Source organism: Schistocerca serialis, chromosome 12 (genome assembly GCF_023864345.2).
Source record: "Schistocerca serialis cubense isolate TAMUIC-IGC-003099 chromosome 12, iqSchSeri2.2, whole genome shotgun sequence".
NCBI lineage: Eukaryota > Metazoa > Arthropoda > Insecta > Orthoptera > Acrididae > Schistocerca > Schistocerca serialis.
The window spans coordinates 132,537,763-132,560,513 of NC_064649.1; the positions used below are offsets into that span (position 1 = coordinate 132,537,763).

At 40.5% G+C, this 22,751-nt stretch overlaps 1 long non-coding RNA gene across 1 annotated transcript; it reads right to left on the reverse strand.

Annotated features, from left to right (window-relative positions):
- Positions 1-1,313: 1,313 nt before the first annotated feature.
- LOC126428272 (uncharacterized) lies at positions 1,314-21,248 on the reverse strand. Its single transcript, XR_007576807.1, has 3 exons — positions 21,046-21,248; positions 10,814-10,965; positions 1,314-3,539 (listed from the first exon to the last, which is right to left on the reverse strand). It is a non-coding gene; the product is annotated as an uncharacterized LOC126428272 (long non-coding RNA).
- Between the last annotated feature and the right edge of the window lie 1,503 nt (positions 21,249-22,751).

Sequence of the window (22,751 nt, forward strand, 5' to 3'; positions counted from 1 at the left end):
TGGAGAGTAATGTACAAGTTTTGGTCAAAAAATCAGTGAAATAACTACACACTTCACTGAAAAAGAGCTAAACAACATGAAAAAAACAAGGTTTCTCTGAGTTATACATTAATAACCAGAACTCCCAAAATTTTTGTGCCTCAATTTACAACAGGACTGCAGCAAACTAAAACACTTTGAGACTTTAAACTGTGCAAACTTACTGGCCTTAGGCATGAAATGGTGTGTTTTTAAATAAAAAGCCTACTCAACAACTGATAGCAAGACAGATAACATATCTGTACATAAATATATATATATATATATATCTATCTCAAAAAACTGGACTACAACAACAAGATAGTCAGCAACATGATGCAATGGATGCATCACAAATTAGTGAAAAAGTGTTACAATCACTGCTCCCCTAAAGGGGATGTCTCACAAATTGATGAATAAGAAATGGAGAAGCTTCTCGCAATGGAGCAAAATGATGTGACCATTATTACATTTTTATACAATTCCATTCTTTTCCTGTAACAAAATAACAACTCTGAAACCTTAAAAAGTTGCATCAGTCTTAACTTATTCAGCAGCAAACTTAACTGCCACTCGCACACACTTGCGACTCTAGGCTCTCTATCAAAGTGACAACAGGACACGAGCCACAGCACTCAGTACAAACAAACTGCAACTGACATGAAAGCGTATTTCTGAATTCTGCCCTACTGCGCCTAAGTTGCATTTATTTAGAATTGCCTCTGTCCTAACCTGAAAAGTCTCACCGGCATGAGGTCTGTCAGTTAATATTTGTTACGAAAAGCAAAATGCACATTTCTTGTGCCAACGTCAATTGCAGCTCGGATTGGAAACCGAAAACATGGCGACCTGGGCAGAGTTCAGTGTCTTGACACCTGAATCACAGATAAACATAGACAGTACCACTTTCGAACCACAACCGTCATCAGATTGGCAGACAGCGTAATTTAAATTTAATGTATCCTTAAGTAAAATATATAGCTTACAGCAGCTGCTATGATTTACAATTATTTTGTAGCAATCATTTACAGTAACAAATACAGTAATATATATTAAATGGAAGCCTTTTAAACCAGCCAATAATTAAAAGGATTGAACTGCAGCTTTACACTTACTTTTTAACACAATGTATGGCAAGCAAATACAGTGGAACACAAAATCATTAAAATCCTCAATACAAAATATTTTTACAATAAGAAAATTTCTTATTATGAAATTAGTAAAATGTGGAAGCAAATTCCCTGTCTTCCAAATAAATTTGATGTACACAGATGATAAATACTACTTTGACATGATGAAAATAACAATTTAAAAAAATATTAAATCGTGAAAGATCTCTGTGTAATGGTATATAATAACCGTTGCACCTCATTACTCATTTTGTGACCTCAGCAAGATACAATAATAAAACAAGTAAAATAGTACAATGTGAGGGGCGAAAAACAAATTACAAAACACTAGGAATAAAAATATAATACCAGCAACCAAAACATTCAGTGTGCAACCATAACTGGCAGCATAGGCGAAAAACTGACTATGTAAATACTTAGCAGCACTAACAATGAAAGTAAGCGAATGCAGTAGGAACAGTTTCCCAGTCACAATTTAAGGGGCTCCAAAGGGAAGACAATACTTTCTCTGGTGGCTCCACTTTTCACCCTACCTTCATTTTGCACCTCAGAAATTGAAAACAATGATTGTATAAAATCAGCATTCACAATTAACAGTCAATCACAAATACTGAAAGAATTCAGCTTTACATTGGCCTGACAACTACATATTTGATGACTATAAATATTAGCTGTTCAGTTAAATAATATTTAAAACAGGTAATTCTCACTCTAATTTGTCTCAACCTTCTTTGCCCACCCACACACACACACACACACACACACACACACACACACACACACACACACACAGAGAGAGAGAGAGAGAGAGAGAGAGAGAGAGAAAAAAGTTGGGGGCTTAGAGCATTCCTTGACATATTGCACAAAACCCTTTGCTGCATAAGACTTCTGCAGCTCCCTGAGCAGTTTCTGTCATCTACAGATCACATAAATCAAGTAGGTACAGAAGAATTGAAAAATAGCAAAGACCAGGAGAAAAGCACAACAAATTATTTAAAATGGAGTGTGCATATTTCCCACACCCTGCCCACTTACGAGAGGAGTGAAGTAACGAGCCCGAGGTGTACTAAACAGTTGCTACAGCTCTCTTAGATCATTAGGACACACCAGGTCATAAGATTGTAAAAGTGGCACATTTCACAGGTCCTCCTCTCGCAAGTTGTGTACTGTGGGATATGGAAAAAGGGCCTCTGGAGAAAAAGCAATGTGATGTAGCTACAGCCTTACTGCCAGTCATTCATCACATAAAACTCAGTTTAAAATACTCACTTCCGAGACATGCTACACTCACTGCTACTCTGCTTTTTGTTACAAAGTAGCACTACCTGCAGTGCAAACAATCATTCCACATTCAAACGGACAGACGGAGTGGGAACACCGTCCGTATCTCTATCGCCCTGTAGCTTCTCGGTGCAAATACATGTTACATTATTCATAAAAAAAATAAACTGGAGCTCATTGTCAATATACAAAATATCTTCGACCGGTGCTCGCTCTCGACATACAAAATACTCGCCCACCTGGCAAAACTTGCAGAGCTACAGTCAGCTACTCATATTCACTACTGGCAGCACAACGATTACACTAACATGTTCGGTTCTTCTGACTAAACAGTTTCTCAGAAACAAAATAAATTGTCTGGTAGTGAGTCAAGATACTGATAACTTGGACACACAGTTTTTAAACTAGTGCAGAAAATCAACTCAGAAGTTACAGAAATTGAGTACAAAAAAACGTAACTGACTGCTACGGGTACAGCAGTGTACACGTGATATACAAAGTGGATTAAAAATGCAAAAGCTTTAAAAAAATCTACCTCCCATACCGGCAGCACACGTACTGACCTATGTACCCGCTTCACAGGAAAAGGCAACTACCGATTATTTATTTTTCACCTTACCACGACACGGTGAATACTAAAAAGTCGGTCCTCGAGTCCACTAGTACAAGTGATACATTCTACGGTAATGCAGTAATGACACATTTTTCTGTTACTCCTCTACGCCAAACTGTCAGACTGACTGACTTTGTAACACATTTGTCCTCAGCCGGGAAGTATCTTCACGTGGCCGTAGTCTCACACCATCGAGGAGGCACCGTAATTGAATGTGTCCGATGTCTGTGAGTGATCGGAACTGAGACGGCGGTGTCAGACTGCCAGTAGAGGGAAACTGGCAGCCTAAATTCGGTATCGGAGATTGGTGTGGTGCACGACTGCAGGTAGCTCACAGAGCTCCCGCCACGTAGCTCGGTGAGGGGGAGGGCAGAGGTCACCGCGTAGTGGCACCCGGCCCCCCTCCACTGTCTGCCACTCGTCTCTGCGAAATTCGGTCCAGGTCCGGTATCACTTGCAGGATGGCACTTTCATGTGGGCTGTTCAGTTTGAGACTCCTGCAATACAGAAATGTTGACCTCATTAGAGAGAGAGAGAGAGAGAGAGAGAGACAGACAGACAGATACAGAGCTTCACGCATTTGTACATGTGTGTGTGTGTGTGTGTGTGTGTGTGTGTGAGTGTGTGGAGGGGGCAGAAGCATTATATTATAATATTATGCATAAATAAGTGTATCATTCAAATTAGGAGATACAACTGTTGACCTGTACTTAACTTCAAGGAGCAAAAAAATTTAGTAATATCAATCAACACATATAAAAATACACAACATTTTCTTAGCATTCACAACTATTAATTCCTTCCTTGTGGAGGAGAGGGGTGACAGGCTAGGAAATGCTAAAATGGAAGGCTAGCTCACTCAGAAAATAGGAGATAAATACTGTGTCAGCTTAAGTCCAAGATGATGATAGAGTAAGAAGTAAAGATGGATTAAGCAAAGAGGAATCAATAGTGCAGTTAATAACTAGTAGGGGAAAGAGACAGAAAAATAATTACTTTACATATAATAAATAATATAATATATACAAAAACTTATTATAAAGAAGTGTGTCTACAACACTATAAACGTGTATCTAAATACAAAGATGATGTAACTTACCAAACGAAAGCGTTGGTATGTCAATAGACATACAAACAAACACAAACACACAAACAAAATTCAAGCTTTCGCAACCAACGGTTGCTTCATCAGGAAAGAGAGGGAAAGAAGAAAGGATGTGGGTTTTAAGGGAGAGGGTAAGGGGTCATTCCAATCCCGGGAGCGGAAAGACTTACCTTAGGGGGAAGAAAGGACAGGTGTACACACGCGCGCACGCACGCACGCACACACACACACACACACACACACACACACACACACACACACACACACACACATCTGCACATATACAGCTCTCCCTTAAAACCCACATCCTTTCTTCTTTCCCTCTCCTTTCTTCTTTCCCTCTCCTTTCTTCTTTCCCTCTCCTTCCCTCTTTCCTGATGAAGCAACCGTTGGTTGCGAAAGCTTGAATTTTGTTTCTGTGTTTGTGTTTGTTTGTGTGTCTATCGACATACCAACGCTTTCGTTTGGTAAGTTACATCAGCTTTGTTTTTAGATATATTTTTCCCAAGTGAAATGTTTCCCTCTATTATATTTACACTATAAAAGTGTACGCATAGCACTCCCATTCCTACTTTAGGGTGTTCAAGAATGATACAACCTGTTGGAAGAGTGCTTCTTACTTGCTGTGGATATGATCCTCTTTTTGATTGACAAAGAAACTGGTTACAGATTCCAGTTCACAGTATTCATTATCACCTAGCAGTTATGTCGAGTTCCTGAAGGTAGTGAATGTGGTACCTACAGCCAAACGTGCTATACCAAAAGTGCCGACACCGGAAAAGTTAATCGATTAATCGATGTGTGAGCTGCACATTGTTTTGGTTCCACAAAATCTGTGCACACCTATCTTGCTAGCCAGGCCTCTCGGCAGGTTAGTGCTTGTGTGACACAAACTGATGATACTGACATCGGACAAACAGGTAGCTTTCTGGCAGGGGTTTGTGTTCGCTGCAATGCCACACAAAGTAGAACTCTACACTCCATTTGGATTTGGCGAGATGCGGTTCCACTTCTACAGATATGTGACGACACAGACTTCACACATCTATGTGAAGACACGGACTTCACACATCTGGACTATGGATTATCCATGTCATGTGTACGAGTCACCTCTGCACACACAAAAAGTGGGTGTCTGTTGTATATGGAGCAACAATTGTAAAAACTACCCCTGAAAACTGGCAATGGTGCACATTGTTTCAGCAGGATAGTGTTAGGTCACATACACCTGACAATGCTGTCACTTTCCTGGACAGTGATAAAACGATTTTGAAGGGGTTGTGGCCCCCTCGACTTAATTTATCCTGTCTCGATCTTGCCGTGTCTCTTGAGGACCCTGCAGCGATCCTGCTCACAAAAATCCTCAAAAGAGCAGAAAGAAATTGAACGAGGTGTTTTCGCTATTCCTCGACAAATATAAGAATGTGCAACATCCAACTACGTTATGTGAACATTATAATGGAAGGCCACTTTCTACTGCTTCTTTGACTACATTACTTTTCCATAAGGTTGCCTTATTTTCTGAACACCCCATATAATAAAGACCGAGGCACTAACTTATGGGCATAAATATTAATCACTATACTGACTAAGACAGTAAAATACATGCGTTATGTGACCTCTCTTTATATAGTAACTGTGCTAGATGAGAGAAGTATATTAGTTATCTTACAAATATGGAATACAAGTAATACAGTACCCTGAAAATCCAGAATAAATAAGACGGAAGAAAAAATTGCAGTCCTAGATAACTCTTGACAAGTTCCTAATGACATATCACTGTTTTCAGCAAAAGTGAAATGTAATACAATCTGCCGAACAGTTCAAAGACTACATTACCCTGTGGATTGGGATGATGTGTTATTACTATTTCTCTGCATAGCAAAGAGTTTGAATAACTGGGTAAGGAAAAATAAGGTAGTCTATTGCTGACACCACTGCAGAATTACTGGAAAACTTCTGGAATGCGTCACGGTCATCAAACACCTGACAGAAATCCCCACAAAGCAATGTGTGGTGGAATGAATACACGAAAATCAGTAGTAGAAATAAAGTAATGGGAAGTCTGGGATGGAATAACTGAAATAGGATAGATTCCTACTCACAACAAAAAGGAGACTTTGAGTTCAGTGTGCTGCATACTGCCCTATTTCATATTATTGTTACAATCAGTATTAGTGTATGACATGAGAGCACTTGAAGGAATTTTGGATAAGTGCCATCTATCCGTTAAAGAAACCATTCAGAAGACTACAGTGTGTAGTGTTGCAGTGTTTGTAGTCCAATGAGAAGGACTGAGGGGGGAATGCAAGGGTTTGTTACAAGGACTGACCCACACAAAAAAGAAGCATAACAACACAGGAAATGGCAATGTTGGAATAAAGGAGATGCTGTTCTGTGAATTTCTGTTGTGGAAATAATTCTGTAAGTTATTTAAAGACCAAATATTGAATTTTGGCTGAAACTGTCTCCAAACAAGATTTATGAGAATGGGACAAGACATTAGGCCATTGCCCTCTCACTCCATATGCAAAGAGGCTATTGTTGATAGACAATACCCGCTGCCACACAGTATACTTATGTAGCTGCAGATATGCACACTACAGTTCTGTGAACGCATTTAAAGAAATGTCATATACTTTACTCAGCAATTTTGCTGGTCTTATCCTTCGCACTGTAACTACTTGTTACCAGATAAGGTCAGATGCTTCACTTCTGGTGAGCCCTCAGACTGCCAACAAAGAACCTGTAAGCATCAGAATTATGATTGCTTCATCATGGCGCGGGGGAGGAGGGAGGGGGGGGGGGGGGGGGGGAAGTACACTGGAAAAGTGGACACAGATGGGAATTTTGTGTTGTACCCATATGTGGACCAAGTTCCTTGCTCTACCGACTGTATGCCTCACATAACTCATTCCTGTGAACTAAGATGGAAGACCAGAGACCAGGCAGATAGAACCAATATAGCAGGTAGTTTCCAAAAATACACACATCAAAAAAAGTTTTGCATCACGTCGGTTCCACGAGTTCTGGAACGTGTACAGAAAATTGGGATAGAGATCAACATAAACATCATTTCTGCCCTTTTTATTGCTGCACCACCATACAGAGAGACCTCCAGAGGTGGTGGTCCAGATTGCTGTACACACCAGTACCCCAATACTCAGAAGCATGTCCTCTTCCATTGAAGCATGCCTGTATTCGTCGTGGCATACTATCCACAAGTTCATCAAGGTACTGTCAGTCCATATTGTCCCACTCCTCAACGGCGGTGTATAACCCTCAGCGTGGTTGGTGGGTCACATCGTCCATAAACAGCCCTTTTCAATCTATCCTAGGCATGTTTGATAGGGTTCATGTCTGGAGAACATGCTGGCCACTCTAGTCAAGCGATGTCGTTATCCCGAAGGAAGTCATTCACAAGATGTGAATGATGGGGGTGCGAACTGTCGTCCATGAAGATGAATGCCTCGCCAATATGCTGCTGATACGGCTGCACTATTGGTCAGAGGATAGCATTCATGTATCGTACAGACATTACGGCGCCTTCCGTGACCATCAGCAGTGTACGTCAGCCACACCTAATGCCACCCCAAAACAGCAGGGAACCTCCACCCTGCTGCACTCGCTGGACAGTGTGTCTAAGGCATTCAGCCTGACCAGGTTGCCTCCAAACATGTCAGACAATAGTCCGGTTGAAGGTATATGTGACACTCATCAGTGAAGAGAACGTGATGTCAATCCTGAGCAGTCCATTCGGCACGTTGCTGGGCCAATCTGTACTGCACTGCATGGTGTCGTGGTTGCAACAATGGACCTCGCCATGGACGTCAGGAGTGAAGTTGCGCATCATGCAGTCTATTGCGCACAGTTTGAGTTGTAACACGATGTCCTGTGGCTGCATGAAAAGTATTATTCAACATGGTGGCATTGCTGTCACGGTTCCTCCGAGCCATAATCCGTAGGTACCGCTCATCCACTGCAGTAGTAGCCCTTGCGCGGCCTGACCGAGGCATGTCATCGACAGTTCCTGTCTCTCCGTATCTCCTCCATGTCCAAACAACATCACTTTTGTTCACTCTGAGATACTTCCCTTGTTGAGAGCCCTTCCTGGCACAAAGTAACAATGCGGACACAATCGGACCTCGTTATTGACCATTTAGGCATGGTTAACTACAGACAGCACGAGCCATATACCTCCTCCCTGGTAGAATGATTGGAACTGATCGGCTGTTGGACTCCCTCCGTCGCAGGTTTAGTGACGTCTCTGAACAGTAAAAGGGACTGTGTCTGTGATATAATATCCACAGTCAATGTCTACCTTCAGGAGTTCTGGGAACCGGGGTGATGCAAAACTTTTTTTCATGTGTGCATATCAAAGAATAAATTCATTTCTTGTAAAAAAATTCACAAATCATGTAAAATGTCAGTGATATTACACAGATGTCTAAATTTTCAAATGTTTCATCAACTACAAAAAGACTCTCAGGCCATTCTGTGCCCAGTAACCTATAGGTCAACTTTGACGAAATTTGTACAGAATATATTTAAAGTGACTTGGCTGAATTTCTGTTATGTTTCAGCTCCATCTGAAGCTCAATGTATATACTACAGCTACTATTTTCAATACTGGACACATGATTAAAAAATCCTCGAGTTTACCGACCATTGTACCTGACCTAATACAGCTAGGATCCTGCAACTTGCCATCTCAGCACAACGCCTTGCACAGAACATATAAATGAAAATCAGAAAGCAATGCTATTTGACATCAAATATCTTAATTCCAACACCAATAATTTTATAATAATTTACACCACATTACAGAGCACGTTTAAGTCTGTTAGAAACATCTATTTTAATTTTGGTATAATGTCAGTAAAAGTATAAAAATTTGTCTTACATTTTGAGTTTTTAACAGTATCATTAAATGTTGTTTGTTAATTTCATGGCTAATAAAATTTATGTTCGTATTTCCTTTTTTAAAACACGTCAGTTGCATTGTTGCCTTACAGGTTTACTGTTGTACTGAATTATACTAAACAAAGAGTTTGAAATTACAAGACAGGTTACTACCATGCATTACAGTGACTTGAAAAATGAAAGAATATCAGTTAATTATTTACAGCTTTGAAAAGAATTCTGTATGTCATTTAACAAAATCTGTAAAGAACTAAAACTTATAATTTTTTTCTTTAGACAAAAATCAGCTGCGTAACTGACAAAATGGTTTCTGTTCAGATGAAGATGCTCAGATATGCTTTTGATATTTGTCTCTCCCCATCTCTACAGCACTGACATCCCTGCTAGCCTTGGCAGTCACTATCTCACTACACACGTAGCGGGCCTTTCATACAAGACAAATGCCACCTCATTAGAGAGATCTCCTTAGCAATGAAGTGCCCACTAACAAATTTTCCTTTTTTGTCATCAGTCCAAAGAATGGCTAGGTACAGATCTCCACTCTTGTCCATCCTGTTCAAGTCTTGTTTTGTATAGCTACTGCATTCTACCTCCACCTGAATGTGCATATTGTGGTAAAACATTAGTCCCCCTCCATAATTTTTACCCCCAATATTTATTCCTCGATCCCTCAGGATGCGTCATATCAACCGACCCCTTCTTTTAGAGACATTGTGCCATTTCTCTGCTCTCAAATTTGATTCAATATCTCTTCATTAATTATCTGATCCATGCATCTAATCTTCATCATTCTTCCACACTTCTATTCTCCTCTCATCTCTACTATCCATCACCCACTTTTCACATCTATGTAGCACTAGATACCAAACAAATGCTTCCAAAAAAAAGTTCTAAATATTCAAATTTATTCAGGAGAACCTGAAGGCCAAGTGCAAAATTTCAGAGGTTGTTCGTGGATATTTTCTGAGTATTTTGATGTAAGGAACCCTTCATTACTGGTGGCTTGTTACACAATAAACTTCACCACTACAAAGATCTCTGCAAGACAGTGCAAATGTCGACAGTACGCGCTGTGCGTCTTGTTTGGAAACAATCTCGTTCCATTTACTCAACGTACTAGTTGTTAGCAGACAGTAGTGGCCACTTTACTCTTCGTCCTCAAGCTCGCATTCAGTACCGTTCAGTCCTGTCTTCGGCTTGTTTATCCGCCAACGTCAGTTGTACACAAACAGCAGTGTCGACCAGTTTATCGATGAAGAGTCAGCCACTATGTACCTCACACGATGTAAGAACAACCCGATAACATGATGTCGACCTACTCCCGGAGTGACGGCAACCACATCACAGTACTTCTGCATTACTCTGTTTGTTTTGTACATTTCTGTTACTGCATATTACAGGCTTTTTCGCTTTGCTATGGTATTTTCACCAAAGCAAAGACAATTGGCTTAATAAACTGAGTAAATCTAATTACATTATTACTCTGTAATGTGTCAACTTAGACCACAGGTCCTTTACAGCAAAAAACTCAAAAAATATCCCTGAACAATGTCTGAAATATTGTCGGTGGGGTTCAGGTACACCCTGTATTCGCCATTAACGTATTCCACAATTTCACGGAAGCTTTTCTCACTATTCCTGAGAGGTAGGTGTGAGCCAGATTCATTCTGTTTTATAACTAACAGTAAGGCTCACAAAACAGCAGCAACACCCTGACAGCTTTTAAACTGGACAGAACCTCACCCTCTGGGCCGCCGTGGCGGTGTCCGTCAGCGGCCTTCCTGCGCCCCGTAGCGGCGCTCTGCTGGGTCTGTTGCCGGTAGTGCTGCGGCTGCGGCTCGGCATACGAATCGGGGCGAGGGTACTTGGCGGCCGAGCCAGGGGTTACCTGGTACCTGAACACAACCACTCCTTCACCAACCACAGCCTGCCGAGGGCAGAATAATCGGTAATGCGTCAGACAGCGGCACGGACACACTGACAAACTGCTACTGGCTACAACCGGTACAATCAATAACAAGAGAAGTACAGCATGCAAATGTGGAAACATTCTTTCAAAAAGAGCGCAGGAAAAATGTATGGGTTTTTCTACAGAATTCCTCTGCTTTGAGATCGAATTTAACAATCAGTAAGCCGAGTGACTTCCTCCATTGTGTGTATTCCTCTCACCTTCTCCATGCTTTTTGATAAAGTGTATTAGGGCAAAAGGCATTTAAAAAAGAATGAACCAGTTTCAACCATTTATATTTGTTGACGGACACAACCTACGAAACAAGGAAAAACTGCAAAATACTCATAAAACTTTAAAAGTTTCTTTCTGCAATTTGCTACATTATTACAATTACTCTTATGATTTAATAAAAAATATTCTACCTTACAACACGGCTGACATTCTGTGAAGGAAATGTCTGTTGATAAGAATGGATGTGGCACAGAGTTTTAGAGAAATACCATTAGATGCTGGTCTGTAACTCTATTGTCAGCAGTTCATGGGCTTGCGTCTGCCCTGCTGACTCTCAATTGCAGGACCCCAGTTTTGATTTGTAGCCTGCTCACTGATTTTCTCCACTTGGGACTGGGTGCGCGTGTCGTCCTCGTCGTCATTTCACCACTGTCGACATGCAACTCGCTGAAGTAGCGTCAGATAATGAGACTTGCACCACGTGGCCGAACTTTGCATAAGGGGACTCCTGGCCAAATACACCGTGTGCATATTTTGTTTTGTGAATCTATCACATTTATACCCTCGGCCCAAAGCCAACTGTCTCCACTTCACAGGGGCTTTCTGTGTGCTACATTTGCACATCTCCGTGTCAATGATTGTAATCTAGCAGACTTTTTGTCAGTGTTTAGAGGTTGCACCATCTGTGGCGGTAAACATTTGATGTCAGACACAGGATGTCTGTGTGAGTGTAAGAGTCTGACGTTCACTTCTAATGTAAGAGCTGAGAGCATTTGGCAAGTTTTTCAGTGGAGCCACTGAGAACTTGCAGTTCCATATATGTCTCTATGGTGAATGTGAAGATGACTTTTTGTCTTCGAACTGTAGTGACTACAATCAGTGATGGTTTTTCCTGCTGGTAATAAAAGGAAGCGTGTCAATATTTGCCACACTCTCTTACAGGACACAAAACACTTGAGATTTTTATCACTGTTCATTTTCTCAGATGAGGAAATATTTCTTATTTAATGTAAAGATAACCAGCATAACATGCATGTATAAGGATCACAGAAACCTCTATATACCATTGAATGTGAAATAAATTAAGTAAGTATGTTTTGTGCCATTTGTTATGGAATGATGCATAGCAAAACCTTTCTGCGGACAACACGGTGACAAGCATGAGCTATGTTGAAATTCCACAGACACGTTTGTTTCCACAACTTCAGGAGAGATCTAATAATTTCATATTCCAATACGACATCAACACAGAGCAGTCATTGTTGTACAGGGCGCAAGGGACCCTGAGACACTGCTCTACATTCTTGACCTCTAAGATCCTAGTTACATAAATGAGCTCAAAGAGGGAAAATAGCTGCAGTGACTTCTTTCAGTGCAGAGATCTTATATTGTGCGTACTGAAAATTTGGTTATTGTCTACATGTTGTTCATGGGGTTAGTGGTGGACACATACAGCATTTGTAATAATAAGGCTAAAAACTTATGGTTTTGTAGATATTTTGCAATTTGTCCCAGTCCTGTAGCACGTTTCCGTCAATAAATAAAAATTGTTAAAACCATACTTTATGAAACAACCTGTATATTTTCCCAGAATTATTTTATCACATCTCATTACTACAGTGTTATATTAGAGGTGGCATCTTACACAAAGCTGTTAAAAATGGGAATAGACTCATGCATCAACTTTATGTCTTCAACTGCAGCATTATGTAATCAAAATCAGACATTACTTTACAGACTTTCTCAGAGCTCTTTTACATTATTTCTTTATGGCCCATTCTGTTTGGATGTTTGTCTTTATGTTCCCCATGTATTACTCCTTTTCTTTCTGCATGGTTCTCAGTACACTGTTCCCTCTTATATCTGTTCCCCCCCATACTTCTTATTCCTCCTGCCAAATAATTTCCCGTGGGACAATCTTTTCTCCATCACCAGCCCTCAGGCTACCATTTCCTGGTTTACCCTACCATGGTGAACAAGGTCTCGAAATGTAAGCAAATGAGGTGCATTTACTCCAGAGAAGGGTTTCGCGAAAAAGTTAGAACAATTTTCCATCTCCTTTACGTGCCTTTACACTAATCAGTGCCTCGCTTATTAACTCTTTGACTGCTCTGGACACGTTAATGCACGACGCTGCTACTGCCCTGGGTGCCTCTGATTCTTCTGTCGGGTGCTATAGATGTGAGAACACATGATCTCCTGCCTACGCCTTTGTGCTCTCGACGTATAAAGGCAGGGTGCTGCTCAGGTCTCTGCACGAGGCACTTAGTGGCCAAGTAGCCACATTTCTGCCCCGAGTGCTCAGCAACTTTCCACTGTTCAGTCTGTGTGCGTTTGCTGCTGTGATCTTATTTGTGTTGCTGTTTTCACCTTTATTTTTAACTGAGAACACGGCATGCTGTTGTGGTCGCACAGAGGGAAGAACTCGTGAAGATGGTGATGATGGCAATTATACCTGGTACTGGCACCACAAGATAAACGAAACTGAAGTGTAATATCAGAGATTTCTACATAAAGACCATTGGAGTAGTGTTGTTGGAGACACTAGTGGGCAAGCTGGTATAATTATATGTAGCTGTAATGCATTCTAAAGGTTGTAAATAAACAAAAGATCTTGATATAAACTGAAATAATTAAAACATTCAGTTACTTAGCAATTACTTCTTGTCACAAATTTTGACAAAAGCCGAATATCCAACACATAAATTCGTAAATATTAGCGTGTGTAACACTACAGTCTTCTTTTCTGACGCAACATTAAATGCTGTTAAACGAAGCAAATTCCAATAAAAAATAAAAAAAAGATATAGTTACTTCTATATCCCGGTAGATAAAAAAGTTTTGAGTATTAATCACATGGCTATATACACATTTCTTTGCATGCTATCATTTGCAGAAAACCTCATTTGGATACCTTGAACAGTTTATGAAATACGATGGGTGTTAAGACCACATGTTTACGGCATATCAGACGGATATATACACACACACCTCTTTTCATGCAATTGCATAAAAAACCTCGTTTCAATATCCTGAACAGTTTATGAAATACAATGGGTGTTAAGGCCACGTTACACGTTGTGTACGGACAGAACACTGGGTGCAATGCACGCATCCCTCCAATAGATAAAAACCAATATCTTGAGAATAGTGATACATACTGCTCTGTTATCTTATTTAAATAAAGTTTCAAAATATTAGCTACACTTCACATACAGTCCTAAAATACATGCAATGTCTACGCAATGCGCTTTTATCTCAGCAAAAATTCCATACAATGCTGTATTTAACTGGATGCTCCATAGTAACTAAGATGAATAACAAAAGGAAACACATGTAACATCTTGGCTGTGCCTCACCTGAGCTCTGGAAAGTAAGTGAAATGAAGAATCCTCAACACAATAGAACCAACAGTCACATAGTACTGGTACAAGAAACTCAATCTATTTCTATTATGTAGCTTTCTGCAGCAGATACCAATTTTAAATAAAACATTTTGTTAGTGAACTGTATTTTGTAATAACAAGCCGAAAACATTAAAAATACCACATACATCTAAATTCCTGCTCTAAGCAACACAGCTAAACTCGCAGCAGTCAAGTATCTACTGCGGCAGCCAGCCCAGTTAGCCGTGCGGTCTAACGCACTGCTTTCCAGGTGGCACGAATCCACCCGGCAGATTAGTGTTGGGGTCTGGTATGCCAGGCAGTCTGTGGATGGTTTTTAAGGCGGTTTTCCATCCGCCTCAGCGAATGTGAGCTGGTTCCCATTATTCTGCCTCAGTTACACTATGTCGGCGATTGCTGCACAAACACTTTCTCCATGTACGCGTACACCATAATTACTCTACCACGAAAACATTTGGGGTTACACTCATATGGTGTGAGACATTCCTTGTGAACCGCACAATAACCCTGGGTTCAGTGTGGGGCAACGGTGGGGCGAGTTGACTACCCCCAGTTTCATACAATACAATACATACTGTGGCACACTTAACATTTAAAAGACCCTCGAGTGTGTCGGTGACTGACACACTGTCAACTGATGTGTTCTGACCAACTGAAGTGAGTTTTGGAGCTTTAGATGTGTTTCTTGCAATTCGCACGCAAAACGTACTGCAGGATGCACTGCTAAGCACCTTTATGCATACTTAAAATTAGAATGTAGTAAGCAGAAGAATTAAACTACAGTAAACATGATAGAAACAGAAAGGAGTGGGGCAGTCACTATGTAACAGTGACAGAACACATCCATACCTCTGGTTATGAAACCGTTTAGACTATAGTTATAACCACGTTTCTAATTATGCACATGTGCAGACAGTTGTCTTAAGTAATGACAATGAAAACAGAGCAACTGACATGTCCAAATTCTATACATTAGTATGAGGATCATTTCAAAAATAATACACCCTTTTTCGTTTATCTACATATTTCTTTGTTTCACAGCATGTCTTTATAACACTTGAACATAATTTCCCAGACTCTCCAGGACTGATTTCTACCAGCTTTACTACTCTGTCCAATATAAAATCTGGATTCATCAGTCGAATTTTTCAGGAAATAGTGCCAACAGCTGTTCCACAGAAGTAAAACAAAATTCACACAAAAGCTGTTAAAATTTTTGGAATAAGCTGAAGACTAATCGATTTTTCTTGATGCTGCAGAAAGTGTGAGGTGATACTTCCAAAGCATATTCATACTGCTTTTTGGTTAAGACACTAGTGAAATTTTGTAAATACTACCCACAGGTGGGCAACTAGATTCATCCTTCCCAAATTTTTGTGAAAGGCGTCTGACACTGTACCACACTGTCAAGTGATAACAGATATGTGAAGATGTTTTACAGGATGTTGAATGTTTGACAGAAGTAAAATTAACATTGAATGCCCCAAGGAAGGAAAATAGGACCATCAGTTTTCTTAAAATACATAAATTACTTAAATTAATTGGTCAATGGTGCTGTTGCTGGCAGAGACACATTGTTGCTGGATAACAAAAGAGAAAGAACTAGATAGTGCCCAATTATAAGACAACTGGTAAACTTGTGCAGCCTGTAACACGATTTAAATGTCTCAGGATAACAGTACGAAGTGATACAAAGTGGGATGAGCGTGTGGAATTGATAGCGCAAACGGTAAACTGAAGATTTGTTGGAAGAATTCTGGGAAGTATGGTGCATCAGTAGAGAAACGTGCACATCAGGCTGTTTTAGAGTATGTTCCCACATCTGGAACCCTTATCGAAGAGGCACGACAGCAGATGTCAAATTATTTCACAAATGTGTTGTTAGGATTGTAACAGCTCAGTAGAGCCCATATGAAATTGTAGCAGAGGACACAAATTAGATACTTCACAAAAGAGGCAATACTCTTGCCATGATGCCCTGTTCAATACCTTTGGAAAATCTATATTCAAGGAAGACTGTGAAACAAGACTAGTGCTTCTGAAGTATATCTCGTGTAACATTCACAAGCATGTGATCAGAAATATTAGTTTGTATTAACACACCAGTGAAAATAATCATTTTTTGAAACTATGATGTAACAGGATAAGTACAAAATATTCACCCAGCGCAGGCAGCAGAACACATATATAAAGGTATTTAAATTTGCAAGTTTTCAGGGCCAGTGTCTCCTTCTTATGGCAGAAGAGTTGAAGGGGAAGGAAGAGGGGTGAAGGAAAAAGATTGGTGAGGTTTATGAAATGGGGAGAGTTCAGAAAAAACACGCAAACCCCAGTGTCAGGGGAGACTTATCAAATGGAATGAGCTGGAAAGACTCCCTTTCGATCCTTCTGCCAGAAGAAGGAGCCACTGGTTCTGAAAGTTTGCAAATTTAAATACCTTTATTTGTGTTTTCTCTTGCTGCGACTTGATGAGTAGATTTTTTATCCATCCAATTACAGTGTGTATAAACTGCAAATTATTCCTCAGTCTATCTGCTAATGGAGAGGGATGAGAAGCTTGATGACAACTGGAGCACAGCTTTTGGGAAATTTTTAAATGAAATGATTCTGCTTTTGTCTATTAAAACATTATTAATTGCAACTGAAATTCTGACATGTGGTCATTTGCAAGTTCTCTGGGATGTTGTAATCCAGCCAATAATTTGAGGGTTGGAACTTTAATAGTGGCAACTATTTATTTACAGTTTGTACAAAATAGACAGGTGTTTCAAAGTTTTACTGACCTTCAGAGTAGTCATCAGCATTGTGTATAACCTGTTGCCAGCAATGTGGAAGTCGTAGGATACTCTTAGCAGTGCCAGTTGTGTTGACAGTTCGAATGGCGCGGTCTATTGCCCGACGAATTTGCAGCATTTCTGAAGCGAATGCCATGAAGCGTTTCCTTCAGTTTAGAAATTGAGTTGAACTCACGAGGGCTTAAGTCAGGGGAGTGCAGTAGGTGGTATAGCACTTAGCAGCCCCATCAGTCAAACAAATCAGTAACAGCTTGCACTGTACGTGCTTGAGCATTGTTCTGCAAAATGATGGTCAGGTCCTGCAGAAAATGTCACCACTTCTGTCTCTAGGCTGTTCATTTTTGGAACACAACCTACGACCAGCTTAGAGACAGAAGTGACGACACTTTCTCCAGGACCTGATCATCACTTTGCAGGACAATGATCAAGCACGTACAGTGCAAGCTGTTACCGATTTGTTTGACTGATGGGGCTGCTAAGTGCTATACCACCTACTGCACTCCCCTGACTTAAGCCCTGGTAAGTTCAACTTGATTTCTAAACTGAAAGAAACACTTCACGGCATTCGCTTCAGAACTGCTACAAATTCATCAGGCAATAGACCACGCCGCTCGAACTGTCAACACAGGTGGCACTGCTAAGAGTAACCTACGACTTCCACATCGCTGGCAATGGGTTATACACAATGCTGGTGACTACTTTGAAGGTCAGTCAAACTTTGAAACACGTATCTATTTTGGTGTACTAGCTGTAAATAAATAATTGCCAGTATTAAAGTCCCAACCCTCGTATAAAAGTGTGACATGCTAAGTAACAGCAGCTGCATGAGGTGGTGTGAATTTATCAGCTGTTCCATATACCATACATGTTATAGAGCTGGTGAAATAATAATGTAAACACTTAAGTTTAAATTTCATGTAGTAGGTGTGGTAAGTGGATCACAAAAGTGGCAAAGATGTAAATATATGATGAGACATACTTCAGATTGATACAAGGAACCCACACACTGCACAGTTGCATATGAAATATACATGTAGGTATAATGAAATACAGACAACACACCACCAATCAACTCAGAACAGGTTTTGCACATTTTTCTGTAATGCTTCTTGGTGAAGTGTGATAATAAACTGCTGTTGCATTTTTCCCCAACAGCAACTACTCACATCTTGCTGGCTGTTAGTGAAGAAAATTGGTTGCTTCATCTTTCAGTGAAATCTCAGGTTCTCTTTTAAACTGTTGGAAAACTGGGCTTTTCCACTCAATGGACCACCACTTCAATTACTTTTCGAAATCTCATTAACTGACATTTCACTGAATGATTTGTTGTCTATTGGTGAGCATGCCAGGATCTTGGGCCAATAGTGGTTTACAGATATGGAAGGTGAATCTTTGACAATGCTAGTCACTCGTGTTGGTGAAAAGTCATAAAAACTATTAAATGACCATTGGCTTCAGATCCCAACATGAGCATCAAGAGACAACGTGTCAAGAAGAGCCTCAATAGATGCATCAAACTGACTGGCTACTACGGACAAAAGAAAAAAGCTCCACTATCAACTCTATCTTTTGTTGGACTGTTTCTACTTCTCTAGATAGTCACACAGTGAGGTCTTCCTTCGCAGAAATATTTCTTGTGGTTAAATTGTTATTCAGACTTTAGATAACTGACAAATGTGGAAAATTTGTGGTTACAGGAAATTTCTCATATGTAATTTCTGAAAATTTTCACAATGTGTATATGAAAAATTTCACATACTTTTCTCACCTGTCAATGTTTGCCTTCTTGTCAACCTGTGCATTATTTATGAAATAACCCTCCAATTTGCATAAATTGGTACAAACTGAGCGTGAGCTAAAATTGGATGGGGAAGGGATAGTAAACTGGCCCTAGCTTTTCAGAGGAAACATCCTGGCACGTGTCTCGAGTGATTTATGGAAAATGTCGAAACAGGAAATCTGGATTGATGGGTCTGAATCCCATGACCAGTGTCTAAATAATGGTCCACTTCACTCGGGATGAGGGTCTGTGACAGGTCCTAGCAAACTGATGCCATATGTCACACTGAGAACAGAATTATCGAGATGTTTCCTAGAAGAGTGTACACAGATGCTGATATCAACAGCCTAGCGCCAGAAACTAAACAGTTAAAAAGCAAAATAGATTTCCTGAGAAGCAGATATACAGTGTCTCAGAATTTATACTGATGGAAGCATACAAAGGTAACCTACACCGTCGGTTGTGTGCTTTTGTTGTTACAGGAAGACTTATATGAAAAACTATGAAACAAGTTCAAAAGCTATAATATTAATATTGTGTTTCACTGACAGGCCGACACACACACACACACACACACACACACACACAGAGAGAGAGAGAGAGAGAGAGAGAGAGAGAGAGAGAGAGAGAGATCCTGCACTTTGCTAAAGAAAGCCAAACATTCATGAAATCTCATTACACTGTGAAAAGCTTTCACTGATCAGACTGTTTATGCTTTCCACACTCCTCGTTACAAATTTCGCTATCGTATGAGTTGACAACAAACCAATAAATCCGCACTGGCAGAAAGACAACTTAAATGTGGGACACTGAACAAAATGTGATCAAAGGCAGTTGAGACACCCCATACTTAATCTTACGGAAATTCCTTAAGTTGGAAAAGCTATCTTCCGTTTCTACTAATTTAGTAAAACAGGGCACAACATGTCATACGAAGAAATTAAGTAGTGCATTGTTCCACATGAACACTGAAATTTATAAACAAACAGTTTCAGATGTCAAGTACCTATTTTCAGGTTTCCTATAAGGCAAAATGTAAGGTTACTGACAGTATTATTGACTTCTACAAAAAATTAGCTTATAGAGTCAAACTGGTAAAAAGCTTACAGAGATTTTACAAAGAGTTTATAGTCTAAACAAGTATCTAAAATCATGCTCATAACAACATCAAAATGTAGGGTTTAAAACAGTATACAAGACAATTAAAGATTTAATCTCAGCTAAATGGTAATAAATTGCTGACACCCTTTTTGTTTGTCATCTTCAGCTCAGACATAACACAGACGAGCATCTGTTGAAATCCACATTGTGAATGGCTTATGTGATATTTTACTTTTGTTGCTAATAAATTTCAATTTGCAAATACGACTATATATTACACACTACATTCTGAGCCTTGCTGTTACTCTGTACCACTGTGGAAAATATATCTACCATCTGATTACGGCAGGCAGCTAGGCAGACAGTCAGGACCGGTCCGAGAAGATTTTTCCACACAAGCGACTTATCTTTCGGTGTCCTTTTCCTGTGTACACTTTCACCCACTTTGGCACCAGGGCCCCAAGCGTGCAGCTTGTCACTCGGGCCATAAACTGACCCTAAGGACAGTAAAAATAATCTGGCAGCACACTCGACAAGAATACAGTGGAGCCTACATTGACGAGACAAAACTCGAAATGTCTGACAGGCGACAATGAACTGTAAAGTTTCCAGCGGTGTACAGACTAACCTCACGGCATACAGAACTTAGGGAAGCAGACCAGTGACTAAGAGAAGGCTAGTGGTGAGATCGTTACGATTCGTTTACATACCCGGCAGGTTCCTGCTCGTTACTCGAGGACACGCAGTGCACCATGGGCATGCCAGATACGTCCGTGCCACTCGAGGACGCGACGGCGACGCCCTGTCCGGGGCAGGGTGACGCCAGCCCTTCCGTAGTGGTGTCGGCGGCAGACGGCTGGGGGCCAGAGGACGGGCTGTGGGTTGTAGTGTCCGGGGGCGGGCCCGGTCCTCCCGACAGCAGCAGCAGCGTGGGTGCGGGAGCCGGCTGCAGCTGGCCGCTCCCACAGGGGGGCGACGAGCGCACCGGACCCTGGCACGACGCTCCCGCCGTCTGTGTCGAAACCTGTAACCGCACAGAGGGAAAATTCTGTCACTGTCTGTGTGGGTGACACTAACTAGATGGCACATTTCTGTGGTAATAGAATGTTTAAGAATGATGACAAAAATACAGGGGTTTCCGTTTTCAATAGCATTCCTAGTTCCATTGGCTAAGAAGACACAAAAATTTATTTTTATAATGAATCACAAACAGATTAATATGTAAACTTTGAAGCTGCTGCCACACAGGGGGAAAAAGTAATCTACTTTTTGGAAAAATACAAGGTGTGTGAGAAAAGTAATAAGACTGATTTTTTATCTACCAAAGCTATTATTTTTTCCAAACAACTATATTGTCCCCTCCGCAGGAAGTCCCTCTGGTGGAATTGTTGTTCCCGGCCTTGTTAACAGCACCGAAAGGCCTCAACTGCTAGGGCCTTCTACTTTCGAATGTTCTCCAGAGTCCAAAAATTACGTCCATTTAAGACATTTTCCCATTTCAGGAAAAGAAAAAATTAACTAGGACTCTGATCACATGAATAGGAGGCTGTGGAATAACAGACATGCCTTTTGAGGTCAAAAATTCCATGTCGGAAGTGGCTGTGTGACCTAGGATGTTGTCTGGATGTGGCATCTACTTTTCTGCAATGTCCAGTCTCACTTAATTTACCCATTTCGTGAGACTTTAAAGGACATCTGGTCAAGGTTTAACAGCTCGCTCATCATCCTTATTGTTAAATGTCAGTCTGATCTCACAAGAGCACACACATATTCGACATTTACGTCTGTTTTTCAAGTTGGAGGTCTCCCTGAGCGACGTTCATCTTCAACGTGTTCTCGGCCTTCCAAAACTGATTTGTGCCAGAGAAAAACTTGTGCTCCTGAAAAGGAATATTCCCATAGGCCTGCTTCAACTTTGCAAAGGTCGCACTTAAGCACTTCCCAAGTCTCACAAAACTCGAGTGCATAACATCGCTCTAAATTCTCCTGTTTCATTTTCGTAACATACAACAGAAGCATAGCTTTACTAACGGCATTTCCAAAAATCACAAAATGGCTGCACGGAGCTGAAACTCAAACAGAGCATCTGGAAGGGTTGAACACACCAGTACACACAAGCAGAACAACACAGTGTTGCCAGATTGCTCGCAGTGTTTGTCAATCTCATTACTTTTCTCACACACTTCATATGTCTTCATATTTCTTTTTGCATAAAACAAATGACCTTCACATTATTTTAAAATGGTAAACAGTTGGGTATAATACATTTAAATCAGCAATTATTACGTACCATAAATGACACCGTATTATACAGATTGTGCATGCTTCACAATGTTACAAAGTAGACAAATGTAGTTTGTAGACAATATCACATCTTCTCAGTATACTAACTAAAGCCTTTGCTTGTGACATGTAG